This window comes from Mustela lutreola, chromosome 9 (genome assembly GCF_030435805.1).
Source record: "Mustela lutreola isolate mMusLut2 chromosome 9, mMusLut2.pri, whole genome shotgun sequence".
NCBI lineage: Eukaryota > Metazoa > Chordata > Mammalia > Carnivora > Mustelidae > Mustela > Mustela lutreola.
The window spans coordinates 11,555,108-11,581,899 of record NC_081298.1 but is presented as its reverse complement, the minus strand read 5'-3'; the positions used below and the strand labels follow the sequence as shown (position 1 = coordinate 11,581,899).

Below are 26,792 nucleotides of genomic sequence, written 5' to 3'. Positions count from 1 at the left end.
GCTTTTGGGGACAGGGATGGGTTCTGAGCCTTATCTCTGCACCCCAAACACCTAACCCGGGGCAGGGGCTCCCAAAGTGTTTGTTCACTGTTGCTCAAGTTCACAGAGCAACAAGTGGAAGGGACAGGACCAGAAATCAGTTTTAAAATATTTGGCTACTTTTTATTGATCATGTACTTTTGGTGAGGCACTTTGCTAGGCAGTAGGGATGCCATTAGCAGCAGGAAAGCTCTGGTGTCTTTCTCAGCCAGCTCAGATGATGAAAGTGGGTGTCACGTGGTTCCCCAACCTCAGCTGCTCTACCAACATCCCAGGTTTGTTCGTTTTGGTTTTTTGCTATGCTTGTATCCAACATATCCTCTGTCTTTTAAACAAAAACTTTTGGGTTTTAATTCTTGATGTTCACTTATTGCAAAAGTAAAATTCCATAACCACTTTATAAAAGAAATACCTGATACATATAAAAGTAGATAAAATTTATGTATATTTACAAACCATAATCAAGTGAACACCTGTGAACCTGTGACCCAGGTGAAGAAACAGTATGTGACAGTAATGCTGACGTCACCTGCAGGTCCTTCTCCACTCCGGGGGAAACCACAGTTTCTTCTCATCCCTCTTCGTTTCTGGAGAGTTTCTAATAGAGAGATCTATGTCCCTAACAAACTGCGATTTTGTTTCGCTCAGGACCAACATCCTATTGTATGTGTTCTTTTGTTGCTTGTACTACTCTTCCCTCAGTAGCAAAACAACACACACTGCTCACCTCTTCTGTTCTCTTTTAGCCTTGTCCGAAGAAATGACATTTGCAAAGATGCTGGTTTTGTGTGCTACGGAAAGGTGTGTTAAATCTTCATCAAAATAAATACATGCTTATTAGAGTAAAGCATTCCGGTGGCATATTTTGGGAACTCCTGCACTGAGTTAGGAGTGTGGGCTCTTGAGGTAGAATCCAGCTCTGTCATTTACTGGCCCGGTGGCCTTGGCATTGAAACGTTCCTTGCCTCAGTTTCCCTACTTCTGAAATGGTGGATATTCCGGTCATTCATAATTGGGGATGATTTGTCAAAATTTGACAAATGCCACAGGAATTTGTGGTATCAAAAATTTGATAACCGGGTGCCTGGGTGGCTCAGATGGTTAAGCAACTGCCTTCAGCTCAGGTCATGATCCTGGAGTACCGGGATCGAGTCCCACATCGGGCTCCTTGCTCGGCAGGGAGTCTGCTTCTCCTGCTGACCTCTCTACTCTCACGCTCTCTTGCTCTTTCGCTCTCTCTCAAATAAATAAATAAAATCTTTAAAAAAAATTTGATAACCAAATTTTATTTGGTTAAAATAAACCAAGAGCGGGGCACCCGGGTGGCTCAGTGGGTTAAAGCCTCTGCCTTTGGCTCAGGTCATGATCCCGAACCCCGCTTCAGGCTCTCTGCTCAGCAGGGAGCCTGCTTCCCCCTCTCTCTCTTTGCCTACTTGTGATCTGTCAAATAAATAAGTAAAATCTTAAAAAAAAAAAAAAAACCAAAAAACCCAACCAACCAATAGGGGAGGGCTACTCCTGGCAGCCAATGGGTGGAGGTCAGGGCTGCTGCTGATCCTACCGATCCTACGATCCTACCGTGCACCGGAACAGTCCCTCAACAAGGAATGATCTGTCTCAAAATGTCAACAGTCCCAAGGTTGAGAAACCCTAGAGTATACCAGCAGCCAGCCCCTCATAAATTATAGAGTTGGGGACAAGGAGATTATGCACCTGGGATTACCAGCACAGGGCTAGACTCCGAGGGGGTCAGACTTTCTGAGGCAGCCAGCCAGGGCCTTGGGCTGAGCCCGGCAGCTTCCTGCTGTAGGCGCTGCTCCCTTCCACCGGCCAGAGGGAAACCCGTGGAGAAGAGCAGATTCCCGGGGAGCCTGTTCCTTTAAGAGCTGGGAGGTCCCACTGCCCCCAGAGGCTGGCAAGGGAAGCCTGCTCTAGTTTCTAACCCCTAGACAACTCCCGGGAAGACCCACATAATTGATGTTCTGCTGACAGATGCATGAATTATGCACCGGGCATATTATGTGCATATTACATGCAGTCCTTAGGGCCTGTTATTCTAAGGCCAGAGTCAGCTTTGTACCTGAGCATGTGCCCTGCCCTCCCCTCCTTTCAGCCCCAGGATGCCTAGAAAAGAAGAAAAGGGGCAGAGGCCTCATGGCTCCTGGGGGAAGGCTGTCAGCTGCTCAGGGTTGTGTTGGGAGGGTCAGAGCACCTCAGGTCTCCTTCCCAGCATGCAGGCACCCCTCTTCACCCATCCTCGCCCTGCCCACAGACTGTTTTCTTTCCTAGGCCCACTGAAGCCTGACTTTAGAGTCAGGGCCTTACCTCCTGGCTGGGGAACTTCCACATGGGTGTTAAACCCTCTGTGCCTCAGTTTCCTTATCTCTAAGATCTGGCAGGGGTTGGGGGGTGGGGGTGGGTGGAGGTGTCCAATGCAAGGGTGCAATGAGAGTCCAATGAATTCATAAGGCTCTTAGATCAGCTTTTATAACTGTTACTACTCTAGCAGCCTTCTAATTTATGAGCTAGTTTGGGATCTAGGTTTGAGTCCTGACACTATTATCCCTGGCTAGGTGGCATTGGACAAATCGTTACCCATCTCTGAGCCTCCATATCTCCATTTGTATCTCTAGAATGGAGATGGAAGGAACTGAGCACTTACCACATAACAGCTACTTAATATATGTTACGTTATGAAATTATGATCCGGGTAATTTATCATCACTCCTGCTCCCAGCCCCTGGACTGGCTGCTGACGTCTGTGGGCCTGCTAAGGCCAGTGCCTGCTAAGGCAGCAGATATCCTGCAAACGGCCCGAAACCCAAATAAACAGTATCAACCTGGTCTCTGGGATGGACTGCAGGGGACGGGCCAGCACCGGAGTCCTCCCAGCCCTTCTTCAAACCCCTGTCTGGGCCTCTGCATTTCCAGCTTTGCTCTCCTGGGATCTGAGCCCAATCAGATTTGGGCAGGACTCCAGGAACCCAGCAGCAAAGGCAAAAGCCAGGACAAGGGACTTAGAGGCAGTCCTCAAATTCCCTCCCTATGAGGAGATTCCGGATCCTGGAACCCACCTGTCTGCACCAAATGGGGGCAGAAGCTTTGGTCCCCTGGGGGAAGTGAGCAGCAGGTGTGAGTCCCCAGGGCGCGGGTGCTAAAGCCAGGCCCTTCTCCTAATTGTCGGCTCTGGTGGTTGATCACGGGGATGCCCACCTTTGGCTCTAGCAGCTATAAATACAAACTGTTTATCATTGCCTCCACACACTCCCCTGCTCTTCCAGGAATGTGAACGAGGCACAGAATATCTGTGCATAAAAGGGCACAGGCTCCTGTCTGGAAAGATGGGGAGACATAAGCAGAGAAGGGAAGGGACTCATTCATGGGTACACAGCTCATTGGAGTCAAACCCCTTACATGGGTGCTGGAAGCTCCAGCAAGCGGAGAGACATTCAGGGCTTGGGAACTGAAATTTTTTTTTAAGTGTCATAAATCATTTTTTAATTTTTAATTTTAATTCCAATAGAGTTAGTCTACAGTATTATGCTAGTTTCAGTGTACAGTACAGTAATTCAACAATTCTATACATTACTGGGGGCTCATTGTGATATGTGTACTTTTATTTGGAAACCGCTCTTCATGTACAAGCATGTTTGTAGCGGCATTATCCAAAAATAAAAAAGTGGAATCAACCCAAATGCCCATCGGCTGATGACTGCATAAATTGGTATATCCGTAGAATGGAATATCACTTAACCATAAAAAGGGACGGAGGACAGACCCGTGCTCCAACAGGGATGAACCTTGAAAACATGATGTGAAGTGAAAGAAGCCAGACACGAAAGGCTGCCTTCCATAGGATCGCATTTACATAGTGCGATAAATCTTTAGAGATAAAAAGCAGATTATGGCCGCCAGGATGGGAATATGGATTAACAGTTGTTAATGGTTATGCCGGATCTCTTTGGGGGTGATCAAAGTGTTCTAGGACTGATACAAGGTGATGGTTGCACAACTGGTCAAATTTACTAAAAAATCAGCGAGCTGCACACCAGAAATCAGTGAATTGGATGGTATGTAAAATAAGTCTTAATAAAGTTATAAAATTTTTGCTTTCCATAACGAGTATGCCATTGCTTTTAATCCTCACAACTGCATTGCTAGGTCATAGGAGAGAAGCAAAAATCCAAGCAAGCCATAGATAGCCCTGCTGTGAACTCTGTGACGGCTCCATAAGCTCTTGGATAAAGTTCTAATCCTTGGCATTTAGTTGGCACGCATTTATTACCAAGTGCTGTGCTAGTTGCTGGGGATGCAGCATAGAGAAGACCATTTTTGTGGCCTCAAGGTGCTGGGAGAGAGAAGTGGACAAAATAACACAAAAACCCATAAAAGAGCAAGATGAGGCCAGATAGTGTTAAGTTCTTTATGTTACTGAGGACAAACCAGAGTGATTGGTAGGGTAGCGGCGGGGGTGGGAGGGTGTCCATAGGAGACTGGGTAGTTAGGGCAGACCTATTTCAGGAGGTGCCCTGGTTGTTGAGACTTAAGGATGAGGAGTACATTGCTCAAAGATCTGAGCATTCTAGGCAGAAGGCATAGCATATGCAAAAGCCCTGAGGTGGGGATGAGTTTGGCTTAATCAAGCAACAGAAAGCAGCTCAGGGTAGGTGGGGCTGAGTAAGAGGGAGAACTAGAGGGGATGAGGTTGGAGTGGCAGGAGGAACTGATGAAGAATGAGAGAGAGATCTGGATTTTTATATTAAGACTACCTTTCTTCTCTCTTTCTAGACTATTTTCTGAATTTCCCACTGCATATTCCATCCTAAATCCTGGTAAAAATGCTTATAGTTCCCAAGCCGCACTGCCATGGTGGCTCACACCTCAAGATCCTCACCATGCTGTTCCCTCTGCCTTTAGCACCCCGTCTCCTCCACATCTCCTGGCTGACTCCTACTGCGTCCCATCGGCCCCCAACTCAGAGGTCATTGCCCCAGCGAGCCTGCTCTGACCCTCCAGTCTGAGTCCTCTGGACTACCACTGCTCCTAAGCTTCTCCCATCATAGCACGGATCTCGCTGAGCTGGAATGTGTTCCTCTTGTCCTGCAAAGGAATGTCTGCTCGTGAGGACCCAGGCTGAGTCTGTTTAGGACTGCTCTGTCCTTAGCTCCTGAAAGAGTGCCTGGCCCAGAGTAGGTATTCCGTAAATAGTTGATAAATCAGTGAACAGGCAAATGCATGAAAGGGAGGCTCAGAGAATGAAGTGAGTTTTCCAGTCCTACACAACTTGGAAGAGGTAGAGCTGGGACTTGATCTCAGGTCTGCAGGTGTCCACAAGACATTTTCAAGGACGCAGAAGGAGGCAGCTTCCGGACTGGTAACCCCTCCGCTCCTTTTATGGCCCTTCCGCTTCCCTGGCTTTAAAGGGAGATTACAGCCGGGGAGTTTTAATTAGAAGGGTCACTGGCGCAGATCCGATTAAGGGGATTGGGAACAGGCTGATGGGAAGCGGGTGGGAGGTGGGCATCCATGGGGGACTGGTGATAAATTGGAGTCAGGAGCCTGCAGGTGGCGCTCCTGGGCACAAAGGGACAGGAATCCAGGGATAAGTACGTTTGGACAACAAAGGATAAAAGGAGAGGCCTTGGGGTGAGCCAGCAACGGCGGCCTTCAACAGAGGGCAACCGAGTCACAAAGGTGGAAAGGGGGTGCCATGGCATTGCTGGGGGTATCCTAGGCATTATATTTCAGAAGGCTTTGGGTTGAGAAATTTATTTTTATTTATTTGCCCAAGTTTCAAAATTGCAATATTTCACATAAAAATCCAGATTTTTCCATTCCTTTGGAAAACTGGATGATGTCTACACACAACCTGGATTCCCAAGGGCAACCACTGCCTGGAGCTAAGGACAGCTGCCCGTTTAGACAGGCCCCTTTGCTCCTTTTGTTATCTGTCAGGTCGCTATAGGTGCTGGGTTTGCAATGGACTTACTGACACGATACTGAAGACTTCAACTGCTTACTGACTTGCTCCAGTATATGAAGAACTTTCTAGATGAGATCTGTATCTAATTGCACAAGCCAGAAACCCAGGGGTCCTCCTTGTCCCCATATCCAATCCATCACCGAGTCTTGACAATTCTGGCTCACAAACATCTTTGGGTCTGTTCCATTCGCTCTCTGCAAGCTACCACCCTGCCCCCAAGCCACCATCACCTCTCATTAGACCACTGCAAACAGACTTCTTCCTGGCTTCCCCAAAGGCACTCTAGCCCCATGTGGCAAAGACCACTAGATATCCCCAATACCTGTTCTTCTCTTCTTCCATTATAATAGAAATTTAGCTGGGCATGGGACCATCCAGAATAAGGACTACATTTCCCAGCTTCCCTTGCAATTAGATGAGACCATGTGATTAGGTCTGGCCGGATGAGATGTGAGCAGAAATAATGCTTTCCCATTGTTTCCTCTTTCTTGCTAGCTGGGAAGCAGATGTGACAGGTAGAGCTGAAGCAACTATCTTGGGTCTGAGATGGAAGTTAATCACTAAAGTCTTCAACTTTAGTGAAAAAGTTTGCCAACTCCTGGTCTGTCTTGTTTAAGCTACTGGATTTGGGGTCTCATTGTTACAATCACTTGGTCTATACTTTGCTGAACTCTCCAGCCTCATCCTGAACCATGTTCCCCTTTGCTCTTTCACTTCACGTGAATTAGTTTTCCTTTGGTCCCTCACAGTTCTCATGACCCCACTTGCCACAGGGCCTTTGCCCATGCTGTTCCTTCTGCCTGGAATGCCTTTTCCTTCACTCTGCCTGGTCAGTTTCTTCTCATCCTTCTTAGCTCAGCAGAGGTATCACCTCCTCAGGGAAACCAATCCTGACCCTGAGTCGATCAGGTCAAATCTGTAATTGTAGGCTTTCAGAGTACATGTCTTTCACTTCAGAATGCTGCCCAAGTTGCAACCTTGCAATAATGTCCACCTCTGTAGAATGTAAGCAACTTGAGGACAGAGGTTTGTGTCTGCTTTTTCTCAATCTTGAGTCCTCAGAGTGTATTTATGGAATGAAGTGTCAAATTTCATCCTGAAAACCACCTGCATGTTGTGCTGTGCCCCTTGCCCTCACTTTATAATCAGGGAAACTGAGGCTTAGAAAGACAATAACCAAAGTGACAACAGAAGTGGCCAAGGCAGAGTTTGATCCTGTGTCTAGCAGGTGCTGAAGCCCTTCTTTGTTTTAACACCTGAGCACCATTTTTTAATCCCAGGACTCTGGGGTCTGAACTACAGACCCATCTTGAACCATCTCCCCCAGATGATGTGACTCTTTGCCATACGATCTGGGCTGGGCATCCTTCTCCTAATAGGTGAATTCAGTTCTCATGAGCTCTGTCAAAGCAGGGATTCTGAGAGCTGGTGAGATTATAACCTCCTGCCCATCTGAGGACAATGCCTCTGGTGGTGCTGGTGGTGCTGATGGAGGCTTGACTCTGGTCCCTGCAGAGGGAGGAGGAACTAGTGGGAAACTTGATTGGAGCAGTGTTCTTCTTGCCTGAGTGACAGCCAATTCCCTGGATTTGCTGAGGGCATACGGAGCTGAGGCAGGGACTGTGGGTCTCAACAGTGATGAATGGTATCGGTCCATCCCTGCTCAGAGAGCAGTGTATTGAATAGAAACAAGGAGCACAGGAAATGTTAGGTAAGGACAGTGTCCATGGGTTCTGCTGAGCCACAAATCTGTCCACGTGCCCCTGAATCTGGTGGGATGGGGAGTGGGGAGGGTAGTCTTTGAGAGCCCAGCCAGGGCAGCTGGAAGTGCTAAAGGAAGCTACGCTGGTCTGGATGCTGGGGTTGGACGCCACTCTGGCTAATATCAGAATGATGGCTCCATGATTGGTCATTCTCGACAACAGCCAGATTTGCTGGTTAATAATGTCCAATATGCATTTAGAAGAAGACATCTGGGGGACTTAACAATAGATCTTTTCCATGTAGCATCTTAGTCTCACTAGAGATTCACGTTGAGGTGAAACGGATGCATGGGTTATCAAGGGATCTACCTTCCAATTCTGGCTGAGGATCTCTAGGACAGTGTCTTTCTCATGAACAGCCACTGAGAATCTGCTGGGTCTCCAGCGTAGTTCCTTTCCAAGCCATGACTCAGGGAACCAGTGGCTCTATCGTCTCAATGTGTGACTTGCATTCTTGCCAAGGCAGGGGCAGGAATAGCGTTGGAGAAGTCACGCTTGCCTGTGCCCAGAAGTGATATGCGTCATTGCCTCCCTTGACAGTGAGGTCTGAGATCTCCGCCCTGCCTCCCTCGTGGGGATGCAGTAAGTGCTCTGAAACCTAGAAAATGCTCACGGAGGCTAAGGAGATGGTTTCCAGTGCGGGTGTATGCGAAGTGTGACGCACTGGGAGGCGCAGAAAGAAGTGACGGGCATTTGATGGGTAAGTCCTAGAGACTTGGCATCCAACACTGTGCGCAGAATCAGTAATGCGATATAGCGCACTGAAAATGTGAACAGGGTAGGGGGCGCCTCCATGGCTCAGTCGGTTAAGCATCTTCCTTTCTGCCAGGACCCTGGGATCAAACCCTGCACTGGGCTCCCTGCTCAGCAGGGAGGCTGCTTCTCCTTCTCCCACTGCTCATGCTGTCTCTCGTGAACGCTCTCTCTCTCTCAAATAAATAAATAAAATCTTTTAAAAAATGTGAAGAGGGTAGATATGTTAAGTGGCCTCACCATAATATAAAAATAAAAATAACTGCGATAGATATAATAAAAAAAATAATAGCATTTGAGGCAGATCTTTAAAAAGAGAGAAATTACCGGCAAAAAAAAAAAAGGAAGAAGAAGAAGAAATCTTCTTTTCCTTTCATTTAAAAGTAGAAATCCAGTTTTAACGACATTGAGTCCATGAATCAACACTGGCATTCTGTTCGCCATATACGTCAGCCAGCCATGGGGGAAACAGAAGTGCCCCGAAGGAGGAGGGGGCCCCTTAGCTCAGTGGGTTGGCAAAGAAACGCTTACATCTTTGACCGCAGCCCTGCAGTGTGTGTATGCCTGGCATGGAAAGGGTTTCTAGCACTCATTCCTCTCTGGTTGTCTTCTTCCTGGGCACACTGGAGGCCTCTATATCCTTTGTGCACAACTGTGTGACTCTCGGTGCCCTGGGAGGATGTAGATGGCTTCCAGGCAGAGGGGGAGTGTGTGTGAGCTCCCTTCTTCTCCTCAGCAACAATGGGGGGCTCATGTTGGGAGGACAGTGGACCCTGAGTCACGGCGACTTGGATGAGGGCGTGCTGCACTCTGGCTGGGTCCTTAGTGGGAATCACACAAGCGAGAAATAAAACTTGGATGTGTCAAGTCACGAGATCGTGTGTTTCCTCATGACTGCAGCGAAATCTAGTGTATCCTGACTAATTCATCTAGTTGAGCTGGAGCGTAGGTTCTGTTCTCTGTTCTGAGCAAACTAGTCCTCGCAGACAAAGACAAAAGGCTTACAAAGATCTTTGTAAAGAAACAACAGCTTGGAGGTCGGGTTAGTAATGTCAGCCCAGGTGAGCTCCAAGATAACCACTAAATGGATACTTCTGGTGTGAGCCCATCAGCCTGAGGCCCCGAGATTAAAAACAATGACTAAAATTAACTTATAAGGTCCAAGTCATCAGGAAGACTCTGTTATATGAATTTTCACCCTTTTACAGTGAACCATCTTTATTCATTCATCAAACACAGGAAGAAACATGATCAATGAACAGAAAAAATGAATGAATAAACTAGGTCCAGTGGGACCTGGTTCTGGGGAACCAGAATGTACTGGTTAAGAACCTAGGCCTGCATTTTTTTTTATTTTAAAGATTTTATTTATTTTATTTTATTTATTGGGATGCCTGGGTGCCTGGGTGGCTCATTTGGTTAAGCATCTCTCTTTGGCTCAGGTCATGATCTCAGGGTTCTGGGATCGAATCCTACATCAAGGAGAGGCAGAGAGAGAGAGGGGGAGTGAGAGAATGATCTCAGGTCTCTGAGATAAGGATATGAGCTGAAATCAAGAGCTGACCGCTTCACTGACTGAGCCACCGAGGCACCCCACAGATCTGCACTTTAATCCCAGCTTCCTGATTTTTCAGCTATGAGCCCCTGGAAAAGTTACTTACTTCTCTGAGCCTCAGTTTCTTCACCTGTGCAATGGGGATCACCACAGTTCCTACTTCGTTGATGATGCCATGTGATCACACATGGGGTGCCCGGCATACAGTCGGGGCACAGGGAATGTTTGCTGCTCATTTGTTTTCAACTGGAAGGAAGATGCCAGCTTTGTGTAAGATCATTCTAATGTGGAATGTGTTATCATGAGCTGTTATCACTATTCACTGGCAGGGGACTGAAGAAAAGACAGCGTCTGTGAGACCTGGGTTCAAATCCTACCCCTGGACAATCAATGTTCCCTGTGTGGAACATCACCTCTCTGAGCCTCAGTTTCCTCATCTGTAAAATGGGAATAGTAATACATACGTAGGCAGGTTTTTATAAGGATTAACCTCGTTCATTCATCCATCTGTCCGTCCATCCACCCGTCCATCCATCCATCCATTCAATGATGTACCAGGTGCCGTCTTAGGCAGTGAACAAATCAGGCAGAACTCCCAGCTTGTGTGGAGCTGACTATCTTGTAGAGGGAAGGAGTACATGGTGAACAAAAAATAGGTCAACAGGATAATTTTGAGTGATGGTAACTGCTTGGAAAAAATTAAGCCGGTTGTTAGGAAAGGGGACTAAGAGATGTGTTTACCTGAGATGGTTAGGCAGGGCTTTTCAGTGGAGGTGACCTTTGAGCTGAAACCTAAAGGATCAGGAGGAGCTGCCATATGACCATCAGTGGGAAAAGAATTCCAGGCAGAGGAAACAGTAAGTGCAAAGGACCTGAGGTGGGAACATGTCAGGCCAGCATGGCTGAAGCAGGGTGACTGAAGGGAAGAATAAGAGGGGATGAAGCAGGAGAGGGAACAGGGCGGAAGTTTATGGGTTTTCAAGCCATGCATGCCAAGTGCAGAACCCGCCACAGTTCTTATGAATACTCTTAGCGCCCGTCTTCCACTGACTCCCTTCTTCATGGCCCACTAAGGGCCTGCTTTGGAAAATAAGGGTAATCGTTTTTGTGTCCCAAAAGAGTCCCTGAGATAGTCAGCCAGAATCCCCCAACCCACTGTTTCCTCTCAGTGGTTTTCCAACCCTGGAAGCCATGCTGCTCCTCAGTGGCAAATTCTCACTTGTCCGGCCCATCCTGGGAGTCGAGCCCAGCCTCTTCCCTCACTGTAAAACCCCATGGCAGCAGTCTCTGCGATATCCTGAATGGAGTCCCCCTTACCGTCTATGACAAGTGTCACTAGACACCTTTTCTTCAACACGCTCCTTCTCGGGACCCTCAAGAACCTCCCGTATTCCTTTTCTAAAAGGGAAGTCAGCAGAGCGCTCAAGCACCTCTCATTGGCTGATCCTTGGGCCTGGAGGGCCCCTTTCCCACCCCCTCTCGCACAGGTGGCTTTTTCACTTCTTTAAGGACTTGGCAGAAATGTCACCTTGGAGAGGCCTTTTCAACTTCTCCCAGATGGAAGCATGAGCCCTTCTATAAGGTAGAAACTATGTCTTGTCACCCCCCACCTTCTTGAAGTCCTCCGGTGGCTTCCTACAGCCCTCACAACAAGGTCTGCACTCTCACAGGGCTTACAAGGCCTTGCCTGATCTGGCTTCCAGATCAGGAGGAAAGATCTCCTTTCCTCTGCTCTTTCCTGGGGTGCCTGGCTGGCTTAGTCGGTGGAGCATTTGACTCTTGATCTTGGAGTTGTAAGTTCAAGCCCTATGTTGGGTGTAGAGATTACTTAAAAATAAATCAATCTTGTAAAAACCCCACAAAACTCCTCCTCATTCATTCCTCCCCCACAGTTTTACCTCCTTGGTGACTTACCACAATCTGCAGTCATCTTGTTTGTTTATTTATTCACTCACTCATTTTCTGCTTCCCCGCCTACCCAATCAGCACTGTGAGGGCAAGGACTATGTCTGTTTTGCAAAGCTGAACCCCATTCTCCAGCACAGCGCTGGTATGGTGTTGGCCCTCCACAAATTCTGGTACCTTAAATGAAAAGTGAATGGGTGGTTGGATGGATGGTTGATTTGGGTTGGTTTGGGTTGGTGGGATAGTTGGGTTTAGAAGCCATGGCCCCAACTGGACCACCCAAGATGCAATGTTCATTGAGTTCTCGCCCTGTGTTAGACACTACAGGGAAATACAAGCTTAAATTAGCAGCTGAACTTCTAATAACAATGACATAATACTAACAGCCAAAATGTACTGATTACTCACCATGCCAAGCACTGTGTTAGCTGCTCTGCCGGCCTAGTCTCATTTACTCCTTATATCAACCCAAAGAGGTAGATACTCTCATAATCCCCATTTGTAGTTGGGAAAACCAAGGCTCACAGAAGTGAGGCTTCATGAAGGAGGAGTCATTTGGGCTGGGCCCCTGGTAAGCATAGGTGCAGAGGCTAGAAGTGGGGAATGACGGGCAGCCCCATGTGGCTGGCGCAGGTGTGTGCAGAGAAGGCTGGCAAGAGTAGACACCACCACTTATGAAGCACCTACTGTATGCCATGTCCAAGGCATTTATTACAACCATCCTGGGAGACAGGACCTCTCACCACTGCCGTCCTTCAGAGGAGCAATCTGAGGCCTGGAGCAACTAAATAAGTTGCCCTGAGTCACACATCAGAATCAAGCTTGAACTCAGGCCCACCTGACCCTGGAGTGGGCACACTGGGTCAGAGGGGTATTCAGGGGTCTACGAGGGAGAAGACAAAGGCAAGCTGTTAATTGAGCAAGTACTAAGAACCAGGCACAGTGTATCATCTCGCTCAAGCCTCCCAAGCACTCAGGAGGTATGGTTGTGGAGGATATGATTTTGGACTGTTTGGTATTATTTTTTTGAGAACCAACCCTCCTCCTCTCTCATGTACTCAGTGAAGCTGCCTTTGTTCTCCAGTCTCAGTGGGTGAGAACGACACCCACGTTTACCATTAGAATAACCCATCCCCCTGGCCGCAGTGATCGGATTAGTAGTGTGGACATGACTCACACTCACCAATCAAGTTTCATCTTGGGCTTTTTCCCCCTGGAATTATTGGGAAAAACGTGTTCTTTTTCATTAGGGGCTGCAGAGTTATCATGATGTCAACCTGGAGAGGCCAGAGAGTCATCTTTGGACCTTTGGAAAGAGTCTTCCCTAGAATATAGTCAGTATGGGGGGATTCTATGCCAACAGACATATAGGCAGGTTAAGCTCCTGGATACAGCCATTCCTGAAGCCAATATCCCTGGACTTTCCATTAACGTGAACTGATCAATACCCTTTTTTGAACAGGCCACTTTGGGTTGGCTTTCTGACCCTTGCAAATCAAAAGTGACCTGGCCAACAAAATTCTCACCTTCATTTAGCAGATGAGACAACAGATTCATACAGGTAAATTGACTTGCCCAGGATCACACAGCCAGGAAGTGGTTGAATCACACAGAGGTATCACACAGAAGGTACCTGAAGATCTGACAGATCTTCAGCAAACACTGATTTTTTCTCCCTCCACTGACCAAGAAATGGTGGAGGAAAGAACCAGAAGAGATATACCACATGGAACTCCATGAGCTCTAAGCTGCTGGGCCGATCCTGGTTTCCTTTTGAAATCCTTTAAACTGCCCTGGGGTCTGGCAGGAGTGGGAACCAAGTCTCAGGAGTTGGCGAGTAAAGTGAACCAGCTGTCAGGATATCTACATTTGAATAAAATTCCTGAGGTTCCCCTTCCCTCCAGAAAATGCCCTCTGAGGGTCCTGGCTATAGCCCAGGGCTTCCAGGGAAGGACCTGAAGTCTTAGCACTTACATATTTACTTATTTATTGATTTAAAATACAGCTGACCTTCCTTCGTTTTTTTCTTAATTGACCTAATACCTCTTAGTGACTTATGCTTAGTAGGCTCCTGCACAGGTAACAGATTTGGTACCACTAAAGATTCTGAGGTCATTTGAACTTTTCAAAGCTCCTTCACACTGGGGCTGAACGGACAGTAAGGGGTTAGCCTGCCAACTCTGGTGTTGGACTTGCAGTTGGGTTGCAATCCCGGCTCTTGCCAGCCTGGTGACCTCTGGCACATTTCATAACCCCTCTGAGCCTTAGTTTCCCCTTGTGGGAGAGAGAGCAGATTTGGAACAAGTAAGACATGGAAGCTAAGACACTCTTCGTACAGAGGTTAGAACCTCTTTAGGTTTTGGGCCGTGGGAGGGTGTTCCACATAGAGGCTGGGCCCTGGCATGGGTCGTTAAGTCAGTGCTTGAGTCTCAGCTTTCCCAGTTGTAAAATGGCCACAGCACTGAAGGTTGTGGGTGGAAAATGCATACTATCCTCTGTGCCAGGGAAGGGCGAGGGGCCCCGACAAGAGGCCACTCTGCCAGCTGGAGGGCTCCACCCACCGGTGTGCAGGTGGCTTTGGCCCATTCACTGAATTCCTTGCCAACATTTATCTCTTCTCTGAATCCAGATTTCCAGCTTCTCAAAAAAAAAAAAAAAAAAAAAAAAAAAAAAAAAAGGAAAGGAAAGAAAAGAGAAGAAAAAACCTAAAATCTGAGGCTCTGGCTCTGGCTATGCTGGACATGTCCTCCTCTGTGGCAATCAGGCTGGATCTGAGCGCCAGCTAGTCCAGGCCTGTGTTTTTAAAATCTTCTGCACGGCCCATGTAAGTTGTTTATGAGGCCTGCTTGGCGTCTGCCGTGATCTCGGCTTGCGAGCCTAGGAGTAAATCATTGCAAGCGTGGCCGGCGATGAAGGAAAGGACTCAGCAGTGCCAGGGAAAGAGTCATGGCTTCCTCAGAGTGCTGGGCCTGCTGCCGGGTGCACGCAGTGCTCTGACTCAGGGAGGGGTGGATGGGACACTGTCTCCTTTAGCCTCTCACCCAAGCGTACTGTGGCCTGACTGTCCTGGTCTGCAGGAAAGCCACACTGTTGCTTCCTTTTAGTCCCTGGCTACATTTTCTCCTGTCCCTCCTGCTTCCAGACTCCTTAAAGCTCCTTCCCATTCTCCATCACCTGCTCTGCCAAAAAACCAAAATGATGGGATAACAAACAATAGGGTGCCCCAGGAGGGCCTCTCTGAGGAGGTGACATTCGTGTGGCAATCTGAAGGATGCAGAGGAGCCAGGCATGGCACTATCTGAGGACAGGGTGTTCCAGGAAGAGGCAGCAGCAAGTGCAAAGGCCCTGAGGCAGAGAAGAGACTGACACATACAAAAAAATAAAGGAGAACAGTGTACTGGAGCGTGGAAGGAAGGCAGTGGGTGTCAGAGAGGAGATCACAGAAAGAAGTGAGGAAGGCCTTAAAGACCAGATGAGCCATTTTATTCTGAGAACCACGGGAGTCACAGAGGGCTTCTTAGCAGGCCAGTGACATGGCCTAATGTGGGTTTAAAGAGCTTCCAGCTGTGTTTAGTAACAGCCTATAGCTGGATTGGAACAGATTCAGGAATCTAAGTGAAGAGGACGGGCAGGTGTCCAGGTGAGGGATGGTGGCAGTTGAGAATAGAGACAACTGATTCAAAGCATATTTTGGAGGTGGAACTATCCAAAGAAAAGTCAAGGAAGAGTCCCCGGTGTGGTCCTGAGCAACCAGGAGGATGACAGTGGCTGTCCCGGAGCTAGGAGGACAGGGTGGAGCATCCTGGAGAGGCTGGAGGAGCACTGGGGTCAGATCACGATGGGCTGTGCACGCAGGCTGAGGGATACAGATAAGGCCCCATAGGTAATAGGGAGCTACAGGCAGCTTTGGAAAAACAGCAGAATATTCATTCGGTCAATCTGTCATTCAGTCATATTTTTGGAGATAGGTGGTCCACATTCTGCTCTCTTCCAGACAGCAATGCTCCCCCAACCAGCTGTGGGCTAGGGGGCACAAGCCACCTCCCTGGAGCCCAGGTATGGATCAGGGATCTCACCTGCTGATCCCTGGGTTCTCTTCCCCTCCTCTTCCGTCCCGATTAAGGAGCTGAAGTGCATTTTAAAGATCTTTAATTACTGCCAGCCTGTCTCCCCTCTAAAAGCTCCACCAAGGCAGGGGCTGACTTCATCACTTCTGTATCCCCAGTAGTTGACCTGGGCCTGGCACATCGTTGGCGCTTGATTAACTGTTTACTGAGGAACTGCATTAAGAAGAAAAAGCCCCAGTCGGCCACCTTTAAGGATCAACTGAGATAACTATGAAGTGCCAGGCTCAGGGCCTAGTATACAGATGGCATCCAATAAATGGTAACGAAACTGCACAAAAAATATGGTCACGCCGTCTGCAGTCCTGGCCCAGTTTCTGGTGTGTCCGGAGGCTTTTCCAGGCCAACATGGGCCTGAGGGGTGGGGGGAGGCCTGTGACCCACACTCCAGGGCCCCGGTCTTGGGCCTGGACAGGATAGGTGTGGTATCTGTACTAATCCGGCTAAGCAGCCGGATGTGTAAAGATGTGTAATCCAAGGCCTCAGCATCCTGTCCTGCTGGCTTCAGCCTGACCTTGGCTGGGGATGACCCAAGTCAAGGTGGATGCCCTGACCTCCCAAGGGTCTCCAAAGTTGAGACCTTTTACACAGACAGGGACAGAGACCAAAGGGAGCCCTTCTCAGAGGGCAGAAGGGGGCAGGCTCACCCAGTGCTCTGTCACCCTCCATCCCTGCCAATTTGGGAAGTTCTATCTCTGTGCCCCTCTCCTACTCCTGCATCTCTGTCCTACAGTCCTCCCTGTTGGGGGTTAATGCTATACAAAGACACTGTCTCACAAAAGAAAAGAGGAATCCATTCATTCATTCAGCAAACATTTATAGTGCCCAAACCATATGCCAGGCCCTGTTCTAGATTCTCAGGACATAGCAGTGACCGAAGTGGATCTTGTCTTCACGGGACTGAAATCTGGGTGGAGGGAGCAGATATTAAACGAGGAAACATGAATTAGCAAGATCACTTTAGGCACTACAAAGATAGGCTACTGGGATAGAGAGTGACTGGGTGTAGGAGCGCATCATTAGCTATGGTAATCAGGGAGGGCTTCTTTGAGGAGGTGACATTTAAACTGAGACCTGAAGAAGAAGGATCCAGCTGTATGAAGATCCAGGAGAGGAACACCCAAGCAGAGGAAAGAGATTTTAATCCTCACAAATCCTAATATTTGGCACTATTACCTCCATTTATTGGGCACTTACTATGTGCCAGGCTCTGTTCTCAGAACACGCAATACATTGTCTGACATTTTAAAAATTGGCTGTAATTTTACAGTGGAGGAAACTGATCCACAGGAAAGTTAACCACTTTGTCCACGGCCACACAGATAGCAAGGAGCACAACTGGGATTTGAACCCAGGCCTGCTCCATCTTCCAGCTGATATAGGTTATTCCCTATCCTCACAGCACAGGGACGAGAAAAATGCATTGTTGAGACCTAGCAAGCACCAGGCTGTTCAACTTCTATCATCTTTTCCTGCCCCTACCTCTGAAGACCACCCACTGGTCCCCAGCCAAATGACCCATTCTGATCCCACCCATGTGGTCCAACCCTCCTAGCCATAGTGATTGGCTGTGGGATGGACATGTGACCACGATGGGCCAATGAGAGCGAATCCTGGGACTCTGAATGACCGGCTGGGGAGGAGCCGTTCTTTTTTAGAGGGGAACTGTCTTAGAGATTTGGAAGCTGGGGAGACCAGAGACCTTGCCTGAGAGTGACGCTTGCCTAGGGACAGGCAGAGACAAAAGATGGGGAGAGATTACTGCAGGACAAGTCCTGACGGTATGGCCCCAGGGCTGTGTATCTGGGGCCAGAAACCAGAGCTACTTCTGGACTTACCAGTTACTTGAGGCAATCACTCAGCTCTCTCCTTCCTAGCTGAAGCCATTAGAATTGGATTTCTGTCATTTTCAACTGAAATTAGAACATTTCCCCCCTCCTGGAATGTCCTCCTTTGTCTTCTCCTGTGCCACCAGTAGTAGTATTCTTACTGCCACCAGGAAATAACCACCGCTGTCACCGAGACCGTTCCCCCTGCCATTCACACCGGCATTACCCCTGCCAGTATCGGCGCCACCACTGCCACTGGGAATGGGTTTTGTGCTGGGGCCATTCTCGCTCCCAAGGTCGACGCTGGCACCGCTTCCATTACCTCTGCTCACGTCACACTCTCTGCCTGCAAAGCTCTCCCCGGCTCACGCGGCACTTTCACAATCCACGCTGAGTTCCACTGCGGTTCCATCGCAGGAGCAAGAAAACCCAAGTTGGCAAAGAGGATGGAATCTGCCTCCAGCTACAGGCAACGCTGCTCCGGCTGCTCAGACTCTCTCCTTCATCCACTCCCTCACCCACTCATTCATTTCTTACAGAAACGTCACTGATGGCCTTCCGGCGGGGAGCCGCGCTCCGTGGGAAGCTAGGACGCAGTGGACACAGATCTGGCTCCTGCCTTCACTGAGCTGCCCATAAGGTGGGCTCTAGGACATTCCAAGGAGCCTCCCTCCCAGGCCCCACAGAAAGCCTCCCCAGAATCATTCTCTCCTCCTCCAGGTGCTGAGACAACTATGGAGGAGCCCAGTTTATAGGCAGAAAGGAAGGACTGCTGTGATTTTTACCTCTTACCCCAGCAGCCCTGGGCAATGGCCATTCTGAGTCTTCCTTGCTGACGCCTGTGGGGTTGGGTAGGGATTCTCTACCGACTTCACTTGTCTCTGCACAGTGCTGGGCACAGGAGACACTTGGCTACTGCTTATTCACGGATTATTCTCAGGGGCAGAACCAGGCCTCCTTCCTTCCACCCATCGGGGCATCCCTCCGCCCTCCGCCCCCCCCCCTTTCCCGCTCTCCTCTCCCTCCCTTCCTTCTGTCCTGCTATTTCTTCATCTTTGGTTCGTTCACCTTCCATTTACTTAGCCAGCACCCACATCCTTTAGTCTTCTACCCTCCACTCACCCCTTCCCCTCTCCCTTCCTTTCCTGTGTTTGTCTTTTAAATAATCCATTATTTGAATCAATTCTTCATTCATCCCTCAAGAGCGGCAGGCCCTGCGTCAGCTGCCCCAGGGGAAGTGACCGACCCTCCATCCCTTCCTCAGAGACAGCATACGGGAGCCATAACTTGTCCCTACAGTCTCTCTCCTGAGCTCTTCGAGGGGCCCTAGCTCTCATCCTGGCACACAAAGATCTTCAGCCATTTTTTTTTTTCTCTTGACTGTGTTTGGAATCTTCCCTAGAGTTCCAGCTCGAAGACTGGGCAGAGGCTATAAACACAACCACTTTCTTTGGCTGTTCCAGGAGCTGATCTCAACCCTTGCCTTTGGAAACCGCAACCCTGGGCAGGGCCAAGTTGCTGTACTACTCTGCATACGAACAGTACAGGACTGCTTAAGTGCCTACTGTGTACTGGCATCACGGGGAGTGTAATGAGGAAGACAACCTTCAAAATTTGTAAGCCTAAGGGCCCCTTCCCAGCTAACCTTTCCCTTTACTTTCATCAGTTCTAGGACTGGAGCCTCAGAGGGGGGGTGACTAAGCAGGCTGGTCTGTGGCAGAACCAGGACTGGAGTAGGGGGCTCCTGACTTGGTGTTCTGTCCCTCACCTGACTGCCTCCCAGACCCCTGCCCATTCTCCTTGGAGGATTCCAGCCTCCAGGTTTTTGTTCCTGCTAGGCTTCTTCCCAGCCTCCTTTCCTAGAATGTTAACGTTTTCCTCACTCTTAGCAATTTTCGAGGAGGAGCTTGTGAGATAAAATAAACAAACAAAAACCCTGATTCTCTCAGCCACTTTCTGAGGCACTCTGAATTCCTACTACTTATCTTTTGTGACAACCCAGCCCCAAGCCCATGCTTCCTTTTAAAAACCTCCCTTCCGGTTTCCTGAGTGGTGCTCTTCCCCTCACCCTCGCAGCCAGCCCCAGGGTCGAACACGCAGCCCCCAGGAGCGGGCCAAGCAGGAAGTACAAACAGCTGAAGCTGGCTGGATGTCAAATACCAGGAGGGGTGAGGGGCGCTGGGGCCACCCCTCACCACCTCCAGGAGGGGACAGAGAATGCGCCTGATTTTCCAGCTTCTCAAGAGAAACGAAAAAACCCCGAGTTTTTCCCCATGTAATCTTCCAAATTGTTAATGCTGGCGACTAATTAAAATACGTAAATGTGGTTTGGTTCAAACAATACACATTAACAGGCTAGATCTGCTCCTTTCCCCTAGACAAGTCATCTGTGAGCTGCTTCCTCCCCAACAAATTGCCACCAGAGAGCCTCTGCTCCAAGAGGAGCTTATCGCTTTGAATACAAACGACATAATAACCACAGTAGCAGCTATCACAAATTGGATATCCAAACACTTAAATCACCCCTAGGAGATACTGCTCTGGTCATTTTACAAATGAAGAAAACAAGAGGCTCAGAGGGGTTAAGGAACTTGCCCAAGGTGGCACAGCTAAGTGATGACTTGGATTTGAGCCCCAGGCTGTGTTGACTCTAAGACAGTGACCCAGCCCAGCAGTGGTGGCACTGCCCCAGGTATTTTGGAAACATGGGGGGGGGGGGCATTTCTGATTGTCACTGTGAGGGGACGGGGGTGCTGGTTGTCAGTGCAGGGGAGGGGGGCAGGGAAGGGAGGTGCCCAAACAGCCCAGCGTCAGGAGATCTTGTCTTGAACCTGTCCCCACACCAACAGCAAGTACCCTCAGCTTTCTCTTCTCTGATGATGGCAGCCATTACGGAGCGCCAGCTGTATGCCAGAGATTTTTAGATCCAATAGCCTGATGAAGTAGGTACTCTTGGTATCCCAGCTTAAAAGACAGGAAAACTGCAGTTTGAGGTGGGGTGACTGGACAGAGAGATTCCATGGAAGGGGCAGCAGGGCCGAGAGGAAAGGTGAAGAAAGTTAAGGGAGTCGCCAAAACTCAGTCATCAAGGTGAGTCACCTTTTCATGCATTATTTTAGAAAATCAAACTTGATGAATGGAGGTCCTAATGAACAAAATATCTAAATCTTCTATAAAGGCAGGCTCTGCCGTGTTGAGACGTCCTGGAGTCTTGAGAGGAAAGGACAAATCCATCAAGGTGACCCTGGGTTTCTGTGCCCAAGGTGAGGGCCTCATCCTAGTTCTGACCCTGGGCAACAAAAGGAGGGTGGGAGCCCAGGGCCACAGGTACTAATGCTACCCAGGGGGCCTCTCTGTCACTAACCTCAGGAAGATGGGGAGTGGGGAACCAGTCTTCCGCCCTCGACTCGCCCGGCCTTGATTGCAACTGATTAAATTATAGGCCCCCAAAAGCCGTGATTTGTAAAGTAGAAGACAGACAGGCCTTTAATTAGAGCCAGGCGGGTGGGTGGCTGGTTAATACTAAGGTCCGTAATAAGTGCTGTATTTTTGAATTTGTTGGCTTGATCACACACGTTCTGGAGGCCTCTCTGGAAACCTGTTCATAGAAAATAGGGTAAACAGCTATTTACACCCTGAGAGTCGGGAAAATGACTGTGCAGCAGGGTGACTGTCGCTGGGGGCAGCAGCTTGGGGATAAACCTCAGCCCAGCAGGTTCTGGACCCCGTGAGCCCCGTTTCTGGCTATAAGCACAGGTGGGAGCTGGCTAATGAGCAGTTAGTCCGGTGCGGCCGAGAGCGGAGAGCGCGTAGCGGATCCCGTGGGGGGGGGGGGACGACGACAACGACTTCCCGGCGGATCTTCAGCAGGAGAAGCAGCAAGGCCCGTGTGGACTGGTCAGGAAATAATACGCGCCCGGTTTGGCCTCCTGGACTTTCAAGGGTAATTAGCAAGGATGTGCACAAATTGCATAAAAGGACAAGCCACTCTCAGTGTGCAAAAACTCAAATGCAGTGTAAATAAACAAACCATTAGGTTGAGAAAGGCCGGAACCACAGATAACAAACCGGGCCTGTACTAGGAGCTTGGCTGTTGGTGGGAGGTTGGCTCCCGCATACCGCCCACAGGGCATGTTCTGGAAATTTGGGAGGATGTCCCAAGGATGGGAGAGGCCGCCTCAGGAACTGAGTGTCTGGGGAGGCTGGCCTGCCAGGTGACCCGAGAGACCACAACAACCCTGCTTACAATTTCCTGAACTTAGACTCTGACTCCATTTTACAAATAAACACTTCAAATATCTTTTGGCAAGGATACAAAATACAAATACATCCTGAATTTTCCAGAAACAACAACCGCTGGATAAAGCAGGGGAAGAACTGTACTTTCTTCTGTTCAGAACTTGACCAAGAGTTAGTCACCGCCTCAGAAAAATCACGTGGCGGATGGCACCCCCAGTTGTGGTGTGTGAGCTGCCAACACACCTGGGCCTCTCTGTTTCTGTCACGGTCACACTCACAGTGCTGCTATGTATAGTGAAGGCACCTGACACTTTCATGGTGCTTTCTGGTGTTTTTGTCGTGATCAGGCACTGGTTTAATATAAATTATTTCCCTCATAATTCTCCTTTCTGTTAAATGCAGTGCGCCCCCTCGAGAAAGTTCTGGTTGTCACCCTGGGCATGGAGTGGGGTGGGGGTAGGTGATGGCTGCTGGCGTCTAGTGGGTAGAAGTCAGGGAGGCTGCTGAGCGAACCAGGACAAAGCACAGGACAGCCCCACAGCAAAGAATTTTCCTGACCTAAACATCAACAGTACTAAGGTTGAGATGTCCTGCCTTAAAATCACGTCCTTTTTCTGGGCCACATTGGCTCCTGGGAAGGTTCCATAGGATCTTACTATCTTCCCACTTGGCGCTTAATTGCCAGCCTTTCCTAGAGTAATCTGGAACTGCCCTCCACTGTTCCGTCACCCTGCTTGCTCCCTACTAGGCCTGGGCTCCCGAGCCCCGAGCTGGCCAGCTCATACTCTGACTTCTCCGGTTCAAACCTCGAAGCAGCTGGGACATAGGTGCCTGGCTGGTAAGACCCCCTCTAGGCATGGGCAGACAGAAACACAGAGAATGTCACTAGCCTGACCAAAGTCACACAGAGAAGGAAGTGCTAGGGCTCCGATTTGAACTCAGGTACCCTGATTGCCAGCCCATTCTCTGAAACTTTGTTTTGAGAAGTGACCTCCTTTGGGGTTCAGGTTTTCCATGACCTCTCCGCTTACCACCTTCCATGCCTTTCTGGTTAGAAAGGAGCCCTCAAGTTACCGTGGAAACAGGAAGAGAAGCTGTCTTTGAATCCTCTCCCTTGGTGATGGGCTGAGGCTCCGAGCTAGCTATCGGAAAGACTTCCTGATGATGGCAGGTTCCCTATGGTGGGGCGGGAGAGCGGGAGGGAGGAATGGCATGGACGGCGGGGCCCAGTGAGGCAGCACAACACGGGTGCCGAGAAAACGGGCTTTGGGTCCCAACTGGGTTCTAGTTTCTGGCTTTCACTCCAGGCTTTGGACAAATTCCTTCACCTTCCTGAATCTCAGTCTCTCCATCTGGGAAATGGGGCCGTGATGCTTCCTCAGTCATTGAATTGTGAGGATTCGATGAGAATTTATGAGAAAGGCTGGCTCAGGGCTTGCTCAGTGAGGGGAGCCAGGTAGCCATTAGCTCCAGGATCTGTGGAGGCAGGGGATACTCTGGAGAATTCTAGAAGGTGACAGTGTGTCCCCATCTCCAGGGGGCAGAGGAAAGAAAAGGAAAACAACTGCTTGGTTTTCTCCTTTAAGAATACTCTCCAGCACATCACTCTGTATACTTCCTGCACAAAGTTATCACTCCAGACCCTCAACCAGCAGCCCCCTGGGCACTGAGTGCTTAACCTAAAGAGGAGAGTCCAGAAGCTTGCCTCAGCCCTTCTCTGGCTTGGGCATGTTTCCCATTTTACATCCATTCAGGCAACACACACACACACACACACACTCACACACAAATAGCAGAGAGGGAGTGAATGGAGATGGGGAAAAAGTGGGAGGGAGGCAGCTGGTCAAGAAAGGGCCTCCTGAGGATGTCTGCTAAGCGAAGTCGAAGGATGCAAGTGCAAAGGCCCTGAGGCAGGAACAAAGTGTGTTTGAGGGCCAGAAAGAAGGCCAGTGTGGAAGCAGCAAGGGAAAGAGGACTCAAAGACAATGACGAAGAGGCAGGCCGGGGCCAGATCATGCAGGGCTTTGGAGGCTGGAATGCAGAACTTCCCATCTATTAAGCAGCCAGAGGAAGAGGAGGTTCTGGGCCCTGAGTGGAAGAGCTGCCTTATCTCTTGGGAGCGCCAGAGCTCATGGGGGAACCTGTCACTCCCACCTCAGAAATCTGGCTTGCTTGTGTGCAGCCTGCCCCAGGGTAAGGCCCCTCAATGCACATGCTGACCTCATTCCTGCCTCCTAACCTGTGCTCAGGCAGGTGCCCCTGCTTGCAGTGCCCTTGCCTTTCCCCTAACTGGTCCAATTCCTCAGCCCACCCTTCCTGAAGAGGCCCTCCTTGACAGCTTGAGCTCATGGGGACCTCTTCCTCCCCTCATCACCCCTCTGACACTGAAATCCCTTGGAGGATTTTGCTAAATTCCTGGTCCTCCTGAGACTGATTCAGGAGGTTGTGGTAGGTCCTAGGAATCTGCATTTTAAACAGACTCTTCAATGTGATCCTATTTCGGGGCCTTGCAGAGACCCAGCTGTTGGCATGTCCCCAGAGCCCCCTCAGGCAGTAGGGTATGAAATGTGTGAATGGATTTAGAAGAACCGAAAAGACCATGGGTTCAGATCTCAGTTCTGCCTCTTACCCAACTAGCTGACCTTGGACCAATGCCATCAGCTCTTGGAGCCTCAGTGTCCTCCTCTATAAAATGGGGATAGTCATGTCTAACTTGAAGTGCTGTGAGAAGATGACAGATGTGACGCCCCCCACCCAGGGGGTGGCCCACTGGCTTAATGAACAGTGTGGTCCCCACCCACGGCTGCTTCCCAAGGACCTGAGTAAGAAGAGGTACCGCATACTGATGCTTGTTGTGTTCCCGGCAATGTTCTCTAGCCCAGGGGTCAGCGCGCTTTTCCTGTAAAGGGCCAGGCGATGAATATTTCAGGCTGTGGGCCATGTGTCTGTCACAACTACTGCACTTTGCACCAGAGCACAAAGGCAGCCAGAGACAAACAGAAGCAAATGGGCATGGCTGTGTTCCAGGAAACCTTTACGGACACTGAAATTTAAATTTCATGTCATTTTCGCTTGTCACGAAGCGGTATTCTTCTTTAGATAGTTTTCCATGCCTCGGAAATGTAAAAGCTGTTTTTTTTTTTTTTTTTGCTTGCCAGCCAGACATACACAGGGAGTGGGCTAGATTTGGCCCTGCTGTAGACACTTTGCAGGTGTTTGCTCCTGGGACCCTCAAGGGAGAATGTTCATTCTGGATGGGGAAACAGGCTCCGAGAGACTGAGATCCACATGTGAGCTCCAGCCATGCTGCAAGAGACAGCCGTGAGGTCTGAAACTGGGCACAGCTGGCTGCAGAGCCCATGCTGTTCTCCACTTGCTGAGGTCACAGGAGCCTCAGATGTAGACCCCCCGTTTCAAGAACCAGTGACTTCTCCTTATTGAGAATGAACTTTGATATCGTTTTAGCCGCTGCTATTTGAGTGTCTATCACAATAGCCAAATCTGTATCCTACTTGATTCTGAGAATGCCTGGGGGGCATACTAAGTGGGGTGGCTAACAGCCTTTCTGTAAGGAGAGGTTTGCACTAAGACCTGACTGTGAGAAGGAGCTGATTATGAGAAGTGCCTGAGGCAAAGAGTCCCAGGCAGAAACCAGTAACTGCAAAGGCCCTGGGGTGGGAAGACCCCCTCCCCCAGGGCTACCATAGGTTCCAAGGCACATCCCACCAAGGGCTGTGTTAGGATCATCCATGGGGTTCTTACTCCTGTGGTAGGTGGCTTGATTTCCCTAAGCCATAGCGTTCTCATCTAAGAACTGGGATAAACAGTACTCTCTTCATAGGACTTCTGTGAGGACTGATTGAGTTAATGCATATAAAGTTTATAATGGGTGCATAGTGTCTGGTACGTAATGGGTGCCCCATAAACAGTGGATCCCTTCCCTGTGTTGTCTGAACAGAGATGGAGTCCTAACAACATGCTTCCCAAGGTCGGAGAGAAGCCTCACTGATGACTTAATGTATAAGAACAGCTTTCCCAGATGGAAATGATCTCTCGTACCTCTTTTATCTCTTTTTCTACTCCTTCCATCCAACCATCCATCCATTCATCTACTTATCCACCATCTATCATTCATCTGTCCACCCATCCACATACCCAGCCACCCACCCAGCCTGCCACCAGCCATCCATCCAGCCATCCAGCCAGCCATGAATCCACCCCCCCGCCACATCCATCCACCCACCCATTCTTCCATCCATCCAGGGAACATTTATGGAGAGCCTGTGCCAGATTCTGGGGATGCAGAAACCAAATAAATTCAGTCAGAGCCCAAAGGCCCTTAGGCACGATAAACAGCTAAGTTGCCTTATAGAACATGAAAGAAAGTGTAGAGTTTGAACCCCACTCTGCCACTTTTCTCAACTGGCCTCAAGATAGCGATTTCACCTCCCTCAACCTTAACTCTTATCAGTAAAACAGAGGTGAGAATCTCTACCTCCAAAGATTAGGTGAGGTCAGCAAGAGCGTGGCACATAGTAGGCATTCAAAATATGGTTCCTGTTATTCGTGGAAACCAGGAAAGGTTTCTTGGAGACTTCTAGG

The 26,792-nt window shown here is 49.3% G+C and overlaps 1 protein-coding gene across 2 annotated transcripts in view; it reads right to left on the bottom strand.

Moving 5' to 3' along the window:
* Positions 1-26,792, bottom strand: part of KCNB1 (potassium voltage-gated channel subfamily B member 1) — a 102,217-nt gene that overhangs the window by 14,525 nt on the left and 60,900 nt on the right. The window lies entirely within an intron of this gene.